Raw genomic sequence first — 16,645 nt, 5'->3', positions numbered from 1 at the left:
CTCGCTGGAGAGCTTTGCAGTTGTAGGCGGTGCTGTTGCCATACCAGGTGGTGATGCATCCAGTGTTTTTTTGTATAATATCGATAAGCTCATATTTTGTTTAAGGTTTATATGAACCATAGGGAAAAATATGGTAGAGCCCTTTAAAATAAACCTTTGTGCAGTTAGTGAGCAGCTATCTAACTCCTTTTGTTTAGTAGAGAGGCTGCTGTGAGTAATAGTACAAATTCTGAGGCAGATGGAGTCAGCCATCAGTGTTCAGCCAGGGGGCCTAGCTTATTCGAAGCTTGTCTATCGGTTAGGGGCTTTTAGCATTTCCTGCTTTTTAATTCTGATAAGACAGATTTGATGGTCACTGGACCACAAAAAATTCATTACTTGTCCCATAAATTCACCTTGAAAATTCTGGGACAAGTAATAACTATCATAAATTGCAGGGACAAGGTAAAGAACTTGGGTGAGTGGTTTGTGCTGTCCTTCAAGTCTCATGTAAAACAACCAACAAAGACTGCCTTTTATCATCAGACAAGTTTTATCAATTGACACTGCAGAGGTTCTTGTCCATGCATTTGTGTCTTCAGGCATTGATGATTGTAACGCTCTTCTTTCTGAGTTACCAAAAACAGTTTTAGAGGTTTACAGATGGTGCAAAATGCAGCTGCTAGCATTTTAACAAAAACTGGGAAATTTTAGCACATTACCCCAGTACTCAAATCTCTTTACTGGTTGCCTTATCAGGTTCGAACCTTGTCAGGTTCAAGCAGTTCTGTTGCTCACCTACAAGGCTTTAAATGGTTTGGTGCCTTCATATCTCTCTGACCTGACCTCTATGTTCCATCCTGTGCTCTCCAATCTCAGAATACTGGCCTTCTAAAAGTTCCTAAAGCTAGAAAAAAGACTATTGGAGAGATTGTGCTTTTTCTTTTTGTGCCCCATTTTTATGGAACAACCTTCCTCAAGATATTAGGCAGGCATGCTCTGTTTTTAAAGCTAAGTTAAAGACCCACTTGTTCACCCTATCATATGTGTCTTAATTCTATACCTATTAGTTTTTAAATTGTAATCAGTTTTTAAATTGTATTGGGGGTTTTTTCTGTATTGCTTTTATTTACTTATCTTTTTTTATCTTCAAATAGCTGTTCAGCACTTTGTTTGAAAGCATTTATAAATAAAGGCCTTAAAAACCTGCTTGTTCAAAAGCAGCAGTTTCAATTTTTATCCTCTCCAATCCTACTGAGGACAAAGTACAGCTGCTACATGCAGTACTGCCACAGATTCCAATCTAAACTCTAATGAACTGTCACACTGTGTATGTTTGTGTTTCCCAAATGGATGTGAAAGGGACTACAGAGATTACATTCTGTGCTGGGATTTTTATTTTTCAAATTATGCTGATAGAAATTTTTGAAAAGCTCGCAGTGTAAAGTGAGCTGTAATCATTAAATACTGATGAATGAATTACTTATATGTATGATTTTTTTTTTTTTTTAAAAAACAAACCCAAAGCTTTTTAGACCATTAAATTGTTAATATATGAGAATGGAAGTGAACCTTTTCCTCCTGTTACCTAAACTGAGAAAATTTGCCACAACAGGCAGAGACATTTTAGTTAATCCAAGGACCTTGGTTGTCAGCATCCATCATAGCGACCGCATATTGACATTGTAGGATGTAAGCAATTGCTGTTTCTCAGGGAGAAAAAAGTGCTATTAGGTCAAGAGAAAACATGAATGCACCCTGCAGACGCAGGACAGCCTCACCCCAGTTCTAGCCATCATTGGTTCAGTACAGTTCAGTTCATACACTACCACTAGCATACACTACCAGCAGCTTCGCTGTGAGCAAAGGGCCCTACTCGCCTAAAAAAAAAAATCTCCCGCACCAAGCTCTTCTCCATTCAGCCCTTTTCTTATGCTTGTAAATCAAACCTTGCACTAACTCAAATACACTAACCTAGGGGTGATGTCACTCCTGAGTTACAACATCCGAGGTATGCATTTGGAATGCAGCACCTGTTGCTACTGATTTTCAGTTCAGTTCTTGTGTAATTTGACACACCTCAGCCTTTGTTCCCTGTTTCCCTGCCTTAAGAGTGACAGACACCCTTCTATTGATAGTGAATGGATCAACTGAAGGGCCAGATGGTCCTGTGTCAGGTCTGTGGTGGGTTTTTTTTTGTGTGTTTCTTAAGGAAAAACAACAGGGCACGGAGAGGATCAACCAGGACTTAGTGCTACACTTTACATGAGAGAGTCACACTACATAAGACCAAATAATTGGTCTGGAGGAAAAGTGCTCGTCATTGTGATATGCACAGAATTAATCCAGAAATATATTTTTCTTCCTTCTTTTTTTATTTCTCATTTTATTTGATCTTTGTTCACATATATTAGTTTCATTCCAGAAAGTATCACAATCCAACATTAAGGGTTTTTTTTTTGTTTGTTTGTTTTTTCATTTTAGGCAAACTAAAGTGTGGATATAACAAGGCAAGGCATCAGATAAGAAAGTGCTGCTGATGGTTATCACTTTTTCCTGAGATAGTGACAGTGCTGAAGGAGAAATGGAGGTACTGTGTCTTCGGTCTGGCTCTCAGCCACCAGTTCACAGCTCTGGAGTGCAGTAAAAAAGAGTTATAATGTTATTGAAGACCTCCACTCATGTGCTTCATTGACTCTCACCTCCAACGTTGTCGTAAAAGTCACTTCCCCTGAGGTAAATCACTAAGCACCAGGGTGCAGAAGTGAAGTAAACTTGTAAATGAATGTCACTTTTACAGGAGAACATCCGTTTGTCAACCTCAGGAAAACAAGCTGTCAAAACACAAACACACACAGTTGTTACATAGAAAATGACTTATAAACTAACATAAATGTGAATGAATGTGCACTAACCAGGGATGGAATTATTCAAAGGCCATAAAATATATATTTTCTAATCATTAATAACATGAATTTATTAAGTGTATTACTGGCAGATCTTGGTCTAAGACAGAATTAGCTTCTTCCCACAAAATACAATCCCTGTTTCACAAAGTATATTTCAAGGCTTTGGTGACTTGATAACAAAGGGATATATTGGACTCAAATGCAGAAACTCTTCCAAAGTATTTAAAAGTGGAGTATTAATGTAAAGTTCTCTTTTTTTGGTAACAAATTCAGTGATGGTGCTAACCTATTTTTTGTGTGTTTTTGGCAATAGCATTTTGATAGGCATCCTCAAAAGAGTGACTTTGTCCTTTAGATGCAGATGGACCATTGAGTCTTGTCCAATCGAGGTGGCTCTTCTATGTTGTGCCATTTGTTTATGAAGTGGCTGTTTGGTTTATCCAATGTAGAGGTCTGAGCATTCCTTACCACACTGTACAGCAGGGGTGTCGAACTCCAGGCCTCGAGGACTGGTGTCCTGCAGGTTTTAATTCAATTCAATTCAATTTTATTTATATAGCGCCAAATCACAACATAAGTCGCCTCAAGGCGCTTCATAGATACAGAGAAAAACCCAACAATCATATGATCCCCTATGAGCAAGCACTTTGGCAACAGTGGGAAGGAAAAACTCCCTTTTAACAGGAAGAAACCTCCGGCAGAACCAGGCTCAGGGAGGGGCGGCCATCTGCTGCGACCGGTTGGGGTGAGAGAAGGAAGACAGGATAAAAGACATGCTGTGGAAGAGAGACAGAGGTTAATAACAGATATGATTCAATGCAGAGAGGTCTGTTAACACATAGTGAGTGAGAAAGGTGACTGGAAAGGAAAAACTCAATGCATCATGGGAATCCCCCGGCAGCCTATGTCTATTGCAGCATAACTAAGGGAGGATTCAGGGTCACCTGGTCCAGCCCTAACTATATGCTTTACCAAAAAGGAAAGTTTTAAGCCTAATCTTAAAAGTAGAGATAGTGTCTGTCTCCCGAATCCAAACTGGAAGCTGGTTCCACAGAAGAGGGGCCTGAAAACTGAAGGCTCTCCCTCCCATTCTACTTTTAAATACTCTAGGAACAACAAGTAGTTCTGCAGTGCGAGAGCGAAGTGCTCTAATAGGGTGATATGGTACTACAAGGTCATTAAGATAAGATGGGGCCTGATTATTTAAGACCTTGTATGTGAGGAGCAGGATTTTGAATTCAATTCTGGATTTAACAGGAAGCCAATGAAGGGAAGCCAAAACAGGAGAAATATGCTCTCTCTTTCTAGTCCCTGTCAGGACTCTTGCTGCAGCATTTTGGATTAGCTGAAGGCTTTTCAGTGAGTTTTTTGGACATCCTGATAATAATGAATTACAGTAGTCCAGCCTGGAAGTAATAAATGCATGAACTAGTTTTTCAGCGTCACTCTGAGACAGGATATTTCTAATTTTAGAGATGTTGCGCAAATGGAAGAACGCAGTCTTACATATTTGTTTAATATGTGCATTGAAGGACATGTCCTGGTCAAAAATGACTCAAAGGTTCCTCACAGCGTTACTGGAGGCCAAGGTAATGCCATCCAGAGTAAGAATCTGGTTAGATACCATATTTCTAGGCTTTTCAGGGCCGAGTACAATAACCTCAGTTTTATCTGAATTAAGAAGCAGAAAGTTAGCGGCCATCCAGGTCTTTATGTCTTTAAGACATTCCTGCAGTTTAACTAATTGGTGTGTGTTATCTGGCTTCATGGACAGATAGAGCTGGGTGTCATCTGCATAGCAGTGAAAATGTATGCTATGTCTTCTAATGATGCTGCCTAAGGGAAGCATGTACAATGTAAACAGAATTGGTCCTAGCACTGAACCCTGTGGAACTCCATAATTAACCTCAGTGTGTGAAGAGGACTCTCCATTTACATGAACAAATTGGAGTCTATTAGATAGATATGATACAAACCACTGCAGTGCAGTACCTGTAATACCTACAGCATGTTCTAATCGCTCTAATAGGATATTATGGTCAACAGTATCGAATGCTGCACTAAGGTCTAGCAGGACAAGCACAGAGATGAGTCCACTGTCAGAGGCCATAAGAAGATCATTTGTAACCTTCACTAAAGCTGTTTCTGTGCTGTGATGAGTTCTGAAACCTGACTGAAACTCTTCAAATAAACCATTCCTCTGCAGATGATCTGTTAGCTGTTTGACAACTACTCTTTCAAGGATTTTTGATATGAAAGGAAGGTTGGAGATTGGCCTATAATTAGCTAAGACTGCTGGGTCTAGAGATGGCTATTTGAGTAAAGGTTTAACTACAGCTAGCTTGAAGGCCTGTGGTACATAGCCGATCATTAGAGATAGGTTGATCATATTTAAGATCGAAGAATTAATTAATGGCAGGACTTCTTTGAGCAGTTTTGTAGGAATGGGGTCTAAAAGACACGTTGATGGTTTGGAGGAAGTAATTATTGAAGTTAACTCAGAAAGATCAATTAGAGAAAAAGAGTCTAACTTAACATCAATGGTACTAAGAGTAGCTGTAGATAATATTACATCTGTGGGATGATTACTGGTAATTTTTTCTCTAATGATAAAAATTTTATTTGTGAAGAAGTTCATGAAGTCATTACTAGTTAACGTTAAAGGGATTGTTGGCTCAAAAGAGCTCTGACTTTTTTCAGCCTGGCTACAGTGCTGAAGAGAAACCTGGGGTTGTTCTTATTTTCTTCAATCAGTGATGAATAGTAAGATGTTCTGGCTTTTAGATGTCACCCTGGGTCAACACACCTGAATCAAATGATTAGTTCATTACCAGCCTCTGGAGAATGTTCAGACATGTTGAGGAGGTAATTTAGTCATTTAAATCAGCTGTGATGGATCAAGGACGCATCTAAAACCTACAGGACACCAGCTCTCGAGGCCTGGAGTTCGGCTCAGGAAATTTCATACTTTGCTAACGAAAACGTATATTTCCCATTCAATACCTATACAACACAGAGAAGAATAGGAGCTCTGTTTATTTCCCAGATCATCTGTTCATAATGGCTTAATGTTTCCAAACAATCTGGATTCTTAAAAACTAAACTGCAATACTTAAAATAATTGTGTAAAGAATTTTCAGTAATTAAAGACTTGTAAAGCTGACCTTTATTTTTTCAATTAGACATGGAACTATTACTAAACTCTGAGTAGTAACTCAGGAAAAAAATCCCTATTTTCTGGCTGTCGGAGCACCATAATCTATCTAAAGGCTGAGATTAGATCAGATTGATTAAACTAAGGAACATTAAATCAGTTTATTCCATGAATCTCATTAAGCATTTTTATCCAGTAATTGCAGAAATTATTGTTACATTCCATCACAACATACATTTTTTAGTGAACAATTCCATAAACAATGAAATGGTCGTAAACTCTTGCAAAAACAAAACAGCTGAATAATTAGATTTAAAAATCAAATGTAATCTTCGATCCCTTGATGAAACTTGATTAACTTTTCTTTGTCTGAGTATGCATTTTAACTGTGACTGGCAAAAAAGATCACCTCCTTGACAATGTACTGTAGTTTAGACATATCTATAGCTATCCATTATTTTTAACTCACTGCACCGATTAATAAATATATGACATCAGATATTTGAAGTGATGAGCAGACTGACACTCATTGCGCTAATAACTGACAAAAGACAAGAATATATAGGATAGCTGAGGACACAGCATCTGGCCCTTTCACACCTCATTGAGTTGATGGAATACTAATAAAAGCCATATGACAACAGCATACTAAGTGTGCAATTAATATTCTAAAATATTCCTGCGCTGTATGTGGCAAAGACCTGTTTGAGGCTTGTTTGCAGGCAAAGTGACAGTGCTGTCTTTCCAGTAAAGAGGAGATATCCTTATTAACCTTTTTCCCAGAGCTGTGTCGCAGACAAAGCAGCATGTTCTGCTGGATGCACAGAGTACACATGGTGACTGTTTGTTGTCCTGCTGCCTGACAGCTGCCCTGTCTACACATAAATAATCTCCTCTGTAGCTTTTTGTCCTCTGAACTCAAATGCTAACTGACTGATCTGCAGATGAATCTAAGTCACTGCACAGCTAAAATGAAAATCATTTTCTTACAGCCTGGGTGTAAAGGTGAAGACTTTATTAATCTCATAGGAAATTACTTAGTCTTCTGGGACGATTGTGGATCAAGAGTTGGCATTTCGTCTTGTAATTGGAAGGTTGCCCATCCAAGCCGGTCTCGGTCGTTGTGACCTTGGGCAAGACACTTCACCTGTTGCCTACACCTCGCCTCTGTCAGTGCGCCCCAGGGCAGCTGTGGTTACAATGTAGCTTGCCATCACCAATGGGTGAATGACTGAATGTAGTGTAAAGCCTTAGGGACTAAGTAAAGCGCTATACAAATACAGGCCATTTACCATTCTGTATTTAACCCGTTCACTCGGTACACTGTACCTTATTCAAGGTACTTCAAGGTAACCATTCAGTTGATTTGAACTTCCAATCATGGGGCAGACACTCTACCTACTGAGCTATCCCTGCTCCTACTGAGCTAGCCCTGGTTCTGGTTTCACTCTTATTAATTCTCCCTTTTAGTAATTTTTTTCCTTCAACACCTCAAGATGACTTAGTTTGGCATTTGCATAGATAAAAAGTAGACACGCACACATATTTATTATATATGTGTGTCTCCTGTGTATCTTCTAGAAGACAGATAAGAGGCGGCTGAAGAAGCCCAAGGTGGGCTCCCGGCTACATGATTGTCAGCTCCAGTAATTCAAACCAGATTTATGTCAGTGTGCTGTGAACTAGGATGTTGTTTACTTTAATATTTCATTGTGCAATCTGGACTATATTCATCTGAGGAAGGTTACTATATTGATGTAACTTGGTGACTTTCCTACTTGTAATATATTAATGGACATTAGTATGCAGATGTACTATGTATATGAATTACGCATTAGTATTGCAATACCGGGTCACATTACAGGTTTAGATTTTTTTTAAAAGACACCAGCTGTAACTACATAGGTCCAATAAAAACAATGGCCATGCAGCATACTGATGTCTGTGAAGGTTTATTTTTAGCTCAGTCACTCTACAATATTAAAAGAAAATAAAAGACAAAATCCCTTTATGTTGGTGTAAATGGTAAATGGTCTGGTTCTTATATAGCACTTATCCACTCTTTCGTTTAGACAAGCATTATTTTTCTACAGCTAAACGCTTTATCTCATATTCACCTTCTGATGGGAAGAACTTGGGGTTTAGTATCTTGCCCGAAGGACACTTTACATCCTTTGGCATGCCAGTCTCCAGTAAGTAAGAGCAGTTTGGGATTAAACCACCAACCTTGAGTTGGTAAAACTATACAAGATTTGTGTGAATTAAATTATACCTGTGAGGAAATAAAGATTAAAGATGTGATATTTTGCTATTTTTGCCTGATTTACTCACTGCTGTATTACCATGCACAATATTATCTACCAAATTGTCTTGTCCTGCCAGTGGCAGGTTGCATCATCATGTGCAGCCTTTTAAGGCAAAAACCAGGTCATGTTAAAAGCTACAGGCTGTCCCTGTCCACTGCAGAGGGGTCAGGAAAAAGCAATTTGTATTTTAACACGGGGAACAGTGTGAGTGTGTCACTGGTGCTTGAGCTTTCTGAAGATTAGAGTCTCTTCATAGAGTCATGGCTATGAAGCTTTTGATTTATTACACTTCACTGAATGTTTTCATATTTGTTTGCGTATACACAGAGTGACTTGGAGGCAAGGAGGCCAGGATCTAAAGTTTCAGACATTTAAAAAAGTGATTAAACTGTTAGCTTAAATTTAACCAAATTATACAATCTTATACTAGATAATCATCATCTGATCACATTGAGCAGTACTCAGTTTGTTCTGTATCAGGCATTGTCTACATCACAACTGAGATTGCAAATGGAGAACACAAAGGTTTTAATAATACAGTCATCATCAGTGGCTTTTTTTATTCAAAATTAACATTCTCCAAATATTTTCCACTTTTGGTATGTACAAGATTTTGTGTAGTTGTTGTTTGATAAACGTACATAAAATAAGATATGGTTTGAAGTTTGCCTCTGCATGTAACTATAGCAGCTGTACTCACTATATAATAGTGACTTGTGAATATGGATGATTTATAGGGTTTTCATCTTTCCATTATCTCGTTCTCTTTCTTTTTCAGTGTCCTTTATATCTTATTTAACAAGACTAACTGTAGGCTTGAAATAAGCCAAGAATGGCACAGACAGCAAAAGCTTACCAAAGATACTCAGTGACCATCTCGACAGCACACAAAAAACAGCCAATCCAGTATTTCCAGTGTTTATCTTCAATGTATCTAAAAACCATGCTTGAAATTGTAGTTTATTATAAAAAAAAAAAAACAGTGCAATATTTTGCCCTAAATCCTTGTTCAGCAAAACCTCAGCTTGACAGAAAAACCCTTGTTCAGCACAGCCATACATGGCTAGTGAGAGGCTTTGAGTAACCCCATCTTCATTGGCTAATGACTTGTGATTTATTAAACGAATTGAATTCAATTTACTTTTATTTATAAAGTGCCACATCACATCATCAGTTGCCTCAAGGTGCCTTAAAGTCTATAGTTATATGAAAGTAAATATATAAGAATATCTAAATCAAAAAAACAACAAAAGAAGACTAGTTGAGTTTTAATAAGGTTGTTAAACAATTTTATTAACATATAGTCTTCTGTTAAGCACCTTATAAAAACGTGTAAGAAGCTGACTACCTATTTGCTAAGCCTTACTAAAAGAACCTACTATAACACATTACATTGTCTTATCTATTCAACTAATCTGTTTCTTGTAACATAGTCTCACACATTTTCAAGCATTGCTACATGTTCCCATGTTTTTTTGTCCTTTGGTGACTTGTGAAGGACATCATAATGTAACATATTTCCTGAGCAGGTATCCCAAGCAGAAGGCATTTATAAAAATGTTAAATGACACTGCCATCAGAACTAAAGTAGGCACTGGTGATGGATGACTCAGAGCACAGCAGGAGTGCTGGGGATCCTGTACGTGATGATTTGATCAATGTGTCTCTCCACGCAGCCGGTCAGGAGATGTAGTGCCTGCCATGTTCAGACCCCATTGTTTAATCCAACACATCATTAGCACGCAGGCAAAGGTTAACGAGACAGAGATAACCCATTAAATAATCAATTGATCATTCTTCAATTTACCTAAACTCGTCCTTTTCTCACCAACACGGATCACATAAAGCTACTCTAAGAAAAACACAGAGGCACAGTTATTCACAAGACATCTAGAAACACTTATAAACTTCAGATAAACCCTTCAGGACTTGCTCTGCTTTATTTATTTCTTGTACTTTCCTCTTTGTGGATTTGTCTGCTTTATCTCAGCTCAGGAATTGAGCTAGCTTTTGGGTGCATTTTCAGTTAGCCTGGACATCCATTATCAGTCTGAGGCAAACCTGATTTAGAACCTCAGAATTATTTGGTGGAGAAGAGGACATAGTCATTCTGTCACCTTCTTCTCTACTGTCAGTCCCATTGCTGCTCTTTAATAAGGCTGCTAATCAATTAAGGCATGTGTGCAAAAGGGTCATCTCAGCCAAGTATCCAAATGAGGCCAACAGGTCAGATCAGCGAGACACTGCAGGGTTATTGAACAGAACACATACCTGTCTTTCACATTGTCCAGCTCAACTTAAATTAAGCTGTAAACTGACCATGCACATAAAACATTCTTTTCTGAACGTCTGCAGAAAGTTTCTGTTTATCTTGAACTTAGTTAAGGATCTTATGATCACTTACATGTTTGCCTAACAAACAAAGATGCCTGGTTTGACTCTTGGAGGAGCCACAAACTGCTTGGGGGTTGCGTCAGGAAAGGCATGTAGCATGAAAATGTAGAAAATCAAATATGCAGAGCTGCATGCTGCTGTGACTGCTCAAATTAAAGTAAAGCCAACAGTCATTATGGCATTTAAAACTTTATCTGTCAAAAATTAGTTTATTCAGTAGAAACAGTGTAGTCAAACCAAAATTTAAACCAAACAACAAATCAAGCAATTAAATTAAATGCAGCCTGCATGGCATATGCATGGCTGTTGTGAGTCAGCTGCTGCTTGCAGAGTCAATTTTTTTATTTGTTAATAAAAAAAAGCTTCTTAGATCGTGTCGCCTCTGCTTTTATTGATGTGCCCATCACTTTTAGATCAATAGGTCAGATGTTGTCTTTGCATTTTAGTCAAATATTTATATGTTGTTGGGTTTTGTTTTGGTTTTTTTTTTGTTGTTGTTTTTTTTTGGGGGGGGGGGGGGGGGGGGTGGTTTTTTTTTTTATTAACACCAGTGTTTTAAAAGATTGTAACCCAACTCCTGGTTGCTTCTAACAGGCTGTGCTCTTACTTTTTTTTCTAAAGGTGTGCTGTTAACATTTGTGAGCAGCACAAAAGCTCAGAATGAGAAGACACAATTTCATAGCTCTCAGTTTTGTGTGGATGCCTCTCTACTCATGGCAGCAAACCTTTTACAGCTGCTTTGTTGCTGCTTGCTCGATCATACAGATCCGGACATTGTGTTTGACTTTCACACTTCAGCTGTAGCAGGACGTTTAAAAGGGTCTGTGATATGTAGAAACTGACAATGTCATGAAGAATAAGCAGCCATTTTCACACTTATTAAGACCGTTTAATAAATTAATTAAATTAATTCCTGCAAATCAAACAGAGAGACACTGATCTCCTGTGGCTGTACCTGGCAGTGTGCCTGGCGTAGACTCAGTCTGTACAGTGGTCCACCTCCTCATTATTCTACGAAAAGATTAGAGGGTTGCAGGACTTATTGACTCCTCCGGGTATTGGAGTACTTAATGTAATTAGGCACTGTATCTCTGCTTAGGCCTTTTATCAAAGCTGTTTCTTTATCACTTCTGGAAATTTAATTAGAAAAATTGTTCTAATTAGAGATTTTGTAAAAATAAAATTAACTTCAGTCAGATGATTCCCTTGTTAACTGTTGGCCAGAAGTATATAAAAAGAATAGTTGGGAGTTTTGTATTAACCACTTAAGTCCCACACTATTTTCTTTAAAATTTCCATCTGAGAAAATGTAACAATATTATTCAAGTGGCAAAAACAAAAACCTGTAGGTTTTTGATTTCAGGGCATTTTGATTTTTTTTTAAAATAAAAAAAATTCCCAGTTCTGACATAATCAAAACTTTCTTTTGGTCTCGGGAAAGAAAAGACAAAAGCAGCCAAGGACAAAATAACTGAGTTTTATGAAAGAAGTAAAACTCAGTTTAATGACACCCAGTAGTGATGTATGTACTATATATATATATATATATATATATATATATATATATATATATATATATATATATATATATATATATATATATATATATATATAACACACCCAGCATGCCCCTGTGGGCGGTTTATCCTTCAAGCTCGGGTCCTCTACCAGAGGCCTGGGAGCTTGAGGGTCCTGCGCAGTATCTTAGCTGTTCCCAGGACTGCGCTCTTCTGGACAGAGATCTCCGATGTTATTCTACTACAGCCTGTACATACTTATAGTTATAGAATATTATAGAATATTCACAACATACTTCATACCGTGTACATTATAACATACCATAATAGACCCATTTCTGTAATATACTCACATATCTATATTATTGCTAATATATACTGTAATATATCTATATCACTAAAGCACTTCTGGATGGATGCAAACTGCATTTCGTTGCCCTGTACCTGTGCATGTGCAATGACAATAAAGTTGAATTCTATTCTATTCTATTCTATTCTATTCTATTATTCCCGGGATCTGCTGGAGCCACTCGCCTAGCTTGGGAGTCACCGCACCTAGTGCTCCGATTACCACAGGGACCACCGTTACCTTCACCCTCCACATCCTCTCGAGCTCTTCTCTGAGCCCTTGGTATTTCTCCAGCTTCTCGTGTTCCTTCTTCCTGATATTGCTGTCATTCGGAACCGCTACATCGATCACTACGGCCGTCTTCTTCTGTTTGTCTACCACCACTATGTCCGGTTGGTTAGCCACCACCATTTTGTCCGTCTGTATCTGGAAGTCCCACAGGATCTTAGCTCGGTCATTCTCCACCACCCTTGGGGGCATCTCCAATTTTGACCTCGGGACTTCCAGGTTATACTCGGCACAGATGTTCCTGTACACTATGCCAGCCACTTGGTTATGGCGTTCCATGTATGCCTTGCCTGCTAGCATCTTGCACCCTGCTGTTATGTGCTGGATTGTCTCTGGGGCATCTTTACACAGCCTGCACCTGGGGTCTTGCCTGGTGTGGTAGACCCCAGCCTCTATGGATCTTGTACTCAGAGCTTGTTCTTGTGCTGCCATGATTAGTGCCTCTGTGCTGTCTTTCAGTCCAGCTTTGTCCAGCCACTGGTAGGATTTCTGGATATCAGCCACCTCCTCTATCTGCCGGTGGTACATACCGTGCAGGGGCCTGTCCTTCCATGATGGTTCCTCGTCTCCCTCCTCTTTCTTGGGTTTCTGCTGCCTGAGGTATTCACTGAGCACTCGGTCAGTTGGGGCCATCTTCCCAATGTATTCTTGGATGTTCGTTGTCTCATCCTGGACTGTGGTGCTGACACTCACCAGTCCCCGGCCCCCTTCCTTCCGCTTAGCGTACAGCCTCAGGGTGCTGGACTTGGGGTGAAACCCTCCATGCATGGTAAGGAGCTTTCTTGTCTTTATGTCAGTGGCTTCTATCTCCTCCTTTGGCCAGCCTATTACCCCAGCAGGGTACCTGATCATGGGCAGGGCGTACGTGTTGATGGCCCGGATCTTGTTCTTACCGTTCAGCTGACTCCTCAGGACTTGCCTGACCCTCTGCAGGTACTTGGTGGTTGCAGCTTTTCTAGCGGCCTCTTCATGGTTCCCATTCGCCTGCGGGATCCCCAGGTACTTGTAACTGTCCTCTATGTCTGCAATGTTGCCTTCTGGTAGTTCAATCCCCTCAGTTCTGACTACCTTCCCTCTCTTTGTTACCATCCGACTACACTTCTCCAGTCCGAACGACATTCCAATGTCATTGCTGTATAGCCTGGTAGTGTGGATCAGTGAATCGATGTCTCGTTCACTCTTGGCATACAGCTTGATGTCATCCATGTACAGGAGGTGGCTGACAACTGCTCCGTTCCGTAGTCGGTATCCGTAGCCAGTCTTGTTAATGATCTCACTGAGGGGGTTCAGGCCTATGCAGAACAGCAGTGGGGACAGAGCATCTCCTTGGTAGATCCCGCACTTGATGGTGACTTGTGCTATGGGCTTGGAGTTGGCCTCTAGTCTTGTACGCCACATCCCCATTGAGTTCCTGATGAAGGCTCTTAGGGTCCCATTGATCTTGTACAATTCTAGGCATTCCAGTATCCAGCTGTGGGGCATTGAGTCATAGGCCTTCTTGTAATCAATCCAGGCAGTGCACAGGTTGGTCAGTCTGGTCTTGCAGTCTCGGCTGACTGTTCTGTCTACCAGTAGCTGGTGTTTTGCGCCTCTGGTATTCTTGCCAATTCCTTTCTGTGTCCCGCTCATGTATTGACCCATGTGCCTGTTCATCTTAGCCGATATGATGCCTGACAGGAGCTTCCATGTGGTACTGAGGCAGGTTATTGGTCGGTAGTTGGAGGGGACCGGTCCCTTCTTGGGGTCCTTGGGGATCAGGACTGTCCGACCTTCGGTTAGCCATTCCGGGTGTCCCTCGTCCCTCGACGCCCTGACCTGGCGTTCTATCTCTCTGGTGTACCTCCTCAAGCGGCTGGCCAAGGCTGTGAGTCTTTGCTTGGCAGTTTCCAAGGCCTCAGGTATGGACAGCTTGCTGTATTTCTTATGCACCTTCTTTGTGGCACCTTTCTGCAACTCCGTTAGTTGGCTAACCTCCCTCCGTGCTACTTTGATCTTGCCCTCTAGCCTCCTTCTCCATGGAGGGTACTGCCCCTTGTGGCTGTTCAACTTGTAGCCAAGCATCTCACTGATCACTGCTGCCGTATTGTCGATCAGCTTGTTAGTGTCGGTAATCGTGGTTGTAGGTATTGTCCGTAGTGCTGCATTAACATCATCTAGCAGACCTTCTGAGGGTACTTCACGTAATCTTGGTAACCGGCTACGGGGGATCCAGGTTTCAAGCTTGGCCATGATCCTATTTTTCAGGTCAGTTCCTCTCGCACTCAACGATCCTTCTCCTATCGCACTTGGGGCTATGTACCCAATCTCGGGTGGGGGTGATGACGCCCTGACCTGGCGTCCTGACTCCTCCTTGCCGTAGCATTTATGTTGTACCTCGTCAATCTCTAGCTGTGAGAGCAGTCCCTTCTTTCGAATGTTGGAACACTGAGCTACTAGTTGTTTCGCCATCATTGTGGATGTTGGGTATCGAAGAATCCATAGGTCCCTCATCCTATTCATGTAGCCCCTTCCGCTGGGGTTACTTGTGTAGTAGCATTCCAACAACGCCCTGTTTTCGTCTCTTGCCCACCGATGCCTTCTTGTTCCAGTAGCCCACTTTTCGTCAGGGTGCCCTGGTTCCTCAACACCTGACGCGGACCTTGTTGATCCGGGCGACGTCTGAGCCGGCATGCCTTCATATTTATCTGTCTCGCTCATGTCTGCGGTAGCCTCGCTTAGCATAGGGGGTCTAGCCTTAGGACCCTTACTGGATACAGATGCCCCAGGCAGGAATCGAACTTGCGATCCTCTGTTCCAAAGGCGTGTAGTCAAACCTCTACGATATATATATATATATATATATATTAGGGGTGCAACGATATTCGTATCGATATTGAACCGTTCGATACAGTGCTTTCGGTTCGGTACGCATATGTATCGAACAATACAACATTTGTAATTTATTTTATCAATTTTCCTTCTGACCATGCTGTCTGTGTTGAGCGCTCAGTGAATCTGTGTTCGACTACTCCGCCTAGGCTGCACTGTCGAGCGCAGATCCACTGAGCGCTCAACACAGACAGCATGGTCAGAAGGAAGAGAGCAGGGCAAGCTAGCGAGACAGAAGTTAAGCTCTACTTGCAACATTCAGATCTGGCGTTTGGAATTATTTTGGTTTTCATGTGACGTATGACCCTGAAGGTAAGCGAGTCATGGACTAAAGTAAAACAGTATGTTGGATGTGCCATGCAATGCTCAATTACATTGGTGTGAACTAGTGTGTTAGCGCAGTTAGCTCGTTAACGTGTTTGCCGTCTAGCCCCAAACACGGAGCGATCGGCGGTAGCTCGTTAACGGAGATTTGCCGTGTTGTGGCGTTAAGGTCATTTCAACGAGATTAACCTGAAAGCACTAGTGGGAACACAACGAATATGACTGCACATTTACGCCGACATCATCCTAGTGCAAAGACAAGTGGAAGCAGACAAAAAAAAGCAAGCATGCTACTAACTTTAGCCGAGTCATTTAGACAGCTGTTAGCACATGATTCTCCTTATGCTGCTGAGAATATAGCCCAGAAGAAGCGGATAGTATAGCTTTTATTTTGGAAAGAGCCATTTCTCTGTAATAAACTCTCTTTTCCAAAGATGAGTGATTCCTCAATCAGATACAGGGCTCGCAATATCGCTAGCCCGACATCCCGGAGCTAGCGATTTTTTCAGTCGGGCTACCAAAATCTCTCTTCCCTGCCCGTCGGGCTATTGTAGGAA

Source organism: Simochromis diagramma, unplaced genomic scaffold, assembly GCF_900408965.1.
Source record: "Simochromis diagramma unplaced genomic scaffold, fSimDia1.1 OVJJ01000477.1, whole genome shotgun sequence".
Taxonomy (NCBI): Eukaryota; Metazoa; Chordata; class Actinopteri; order Cichliformes; family Cichlidae; genus Simochromis; species Simochromis diagramma.
This window is presented reverse-complemented; position numbering follows the sequence as displayed.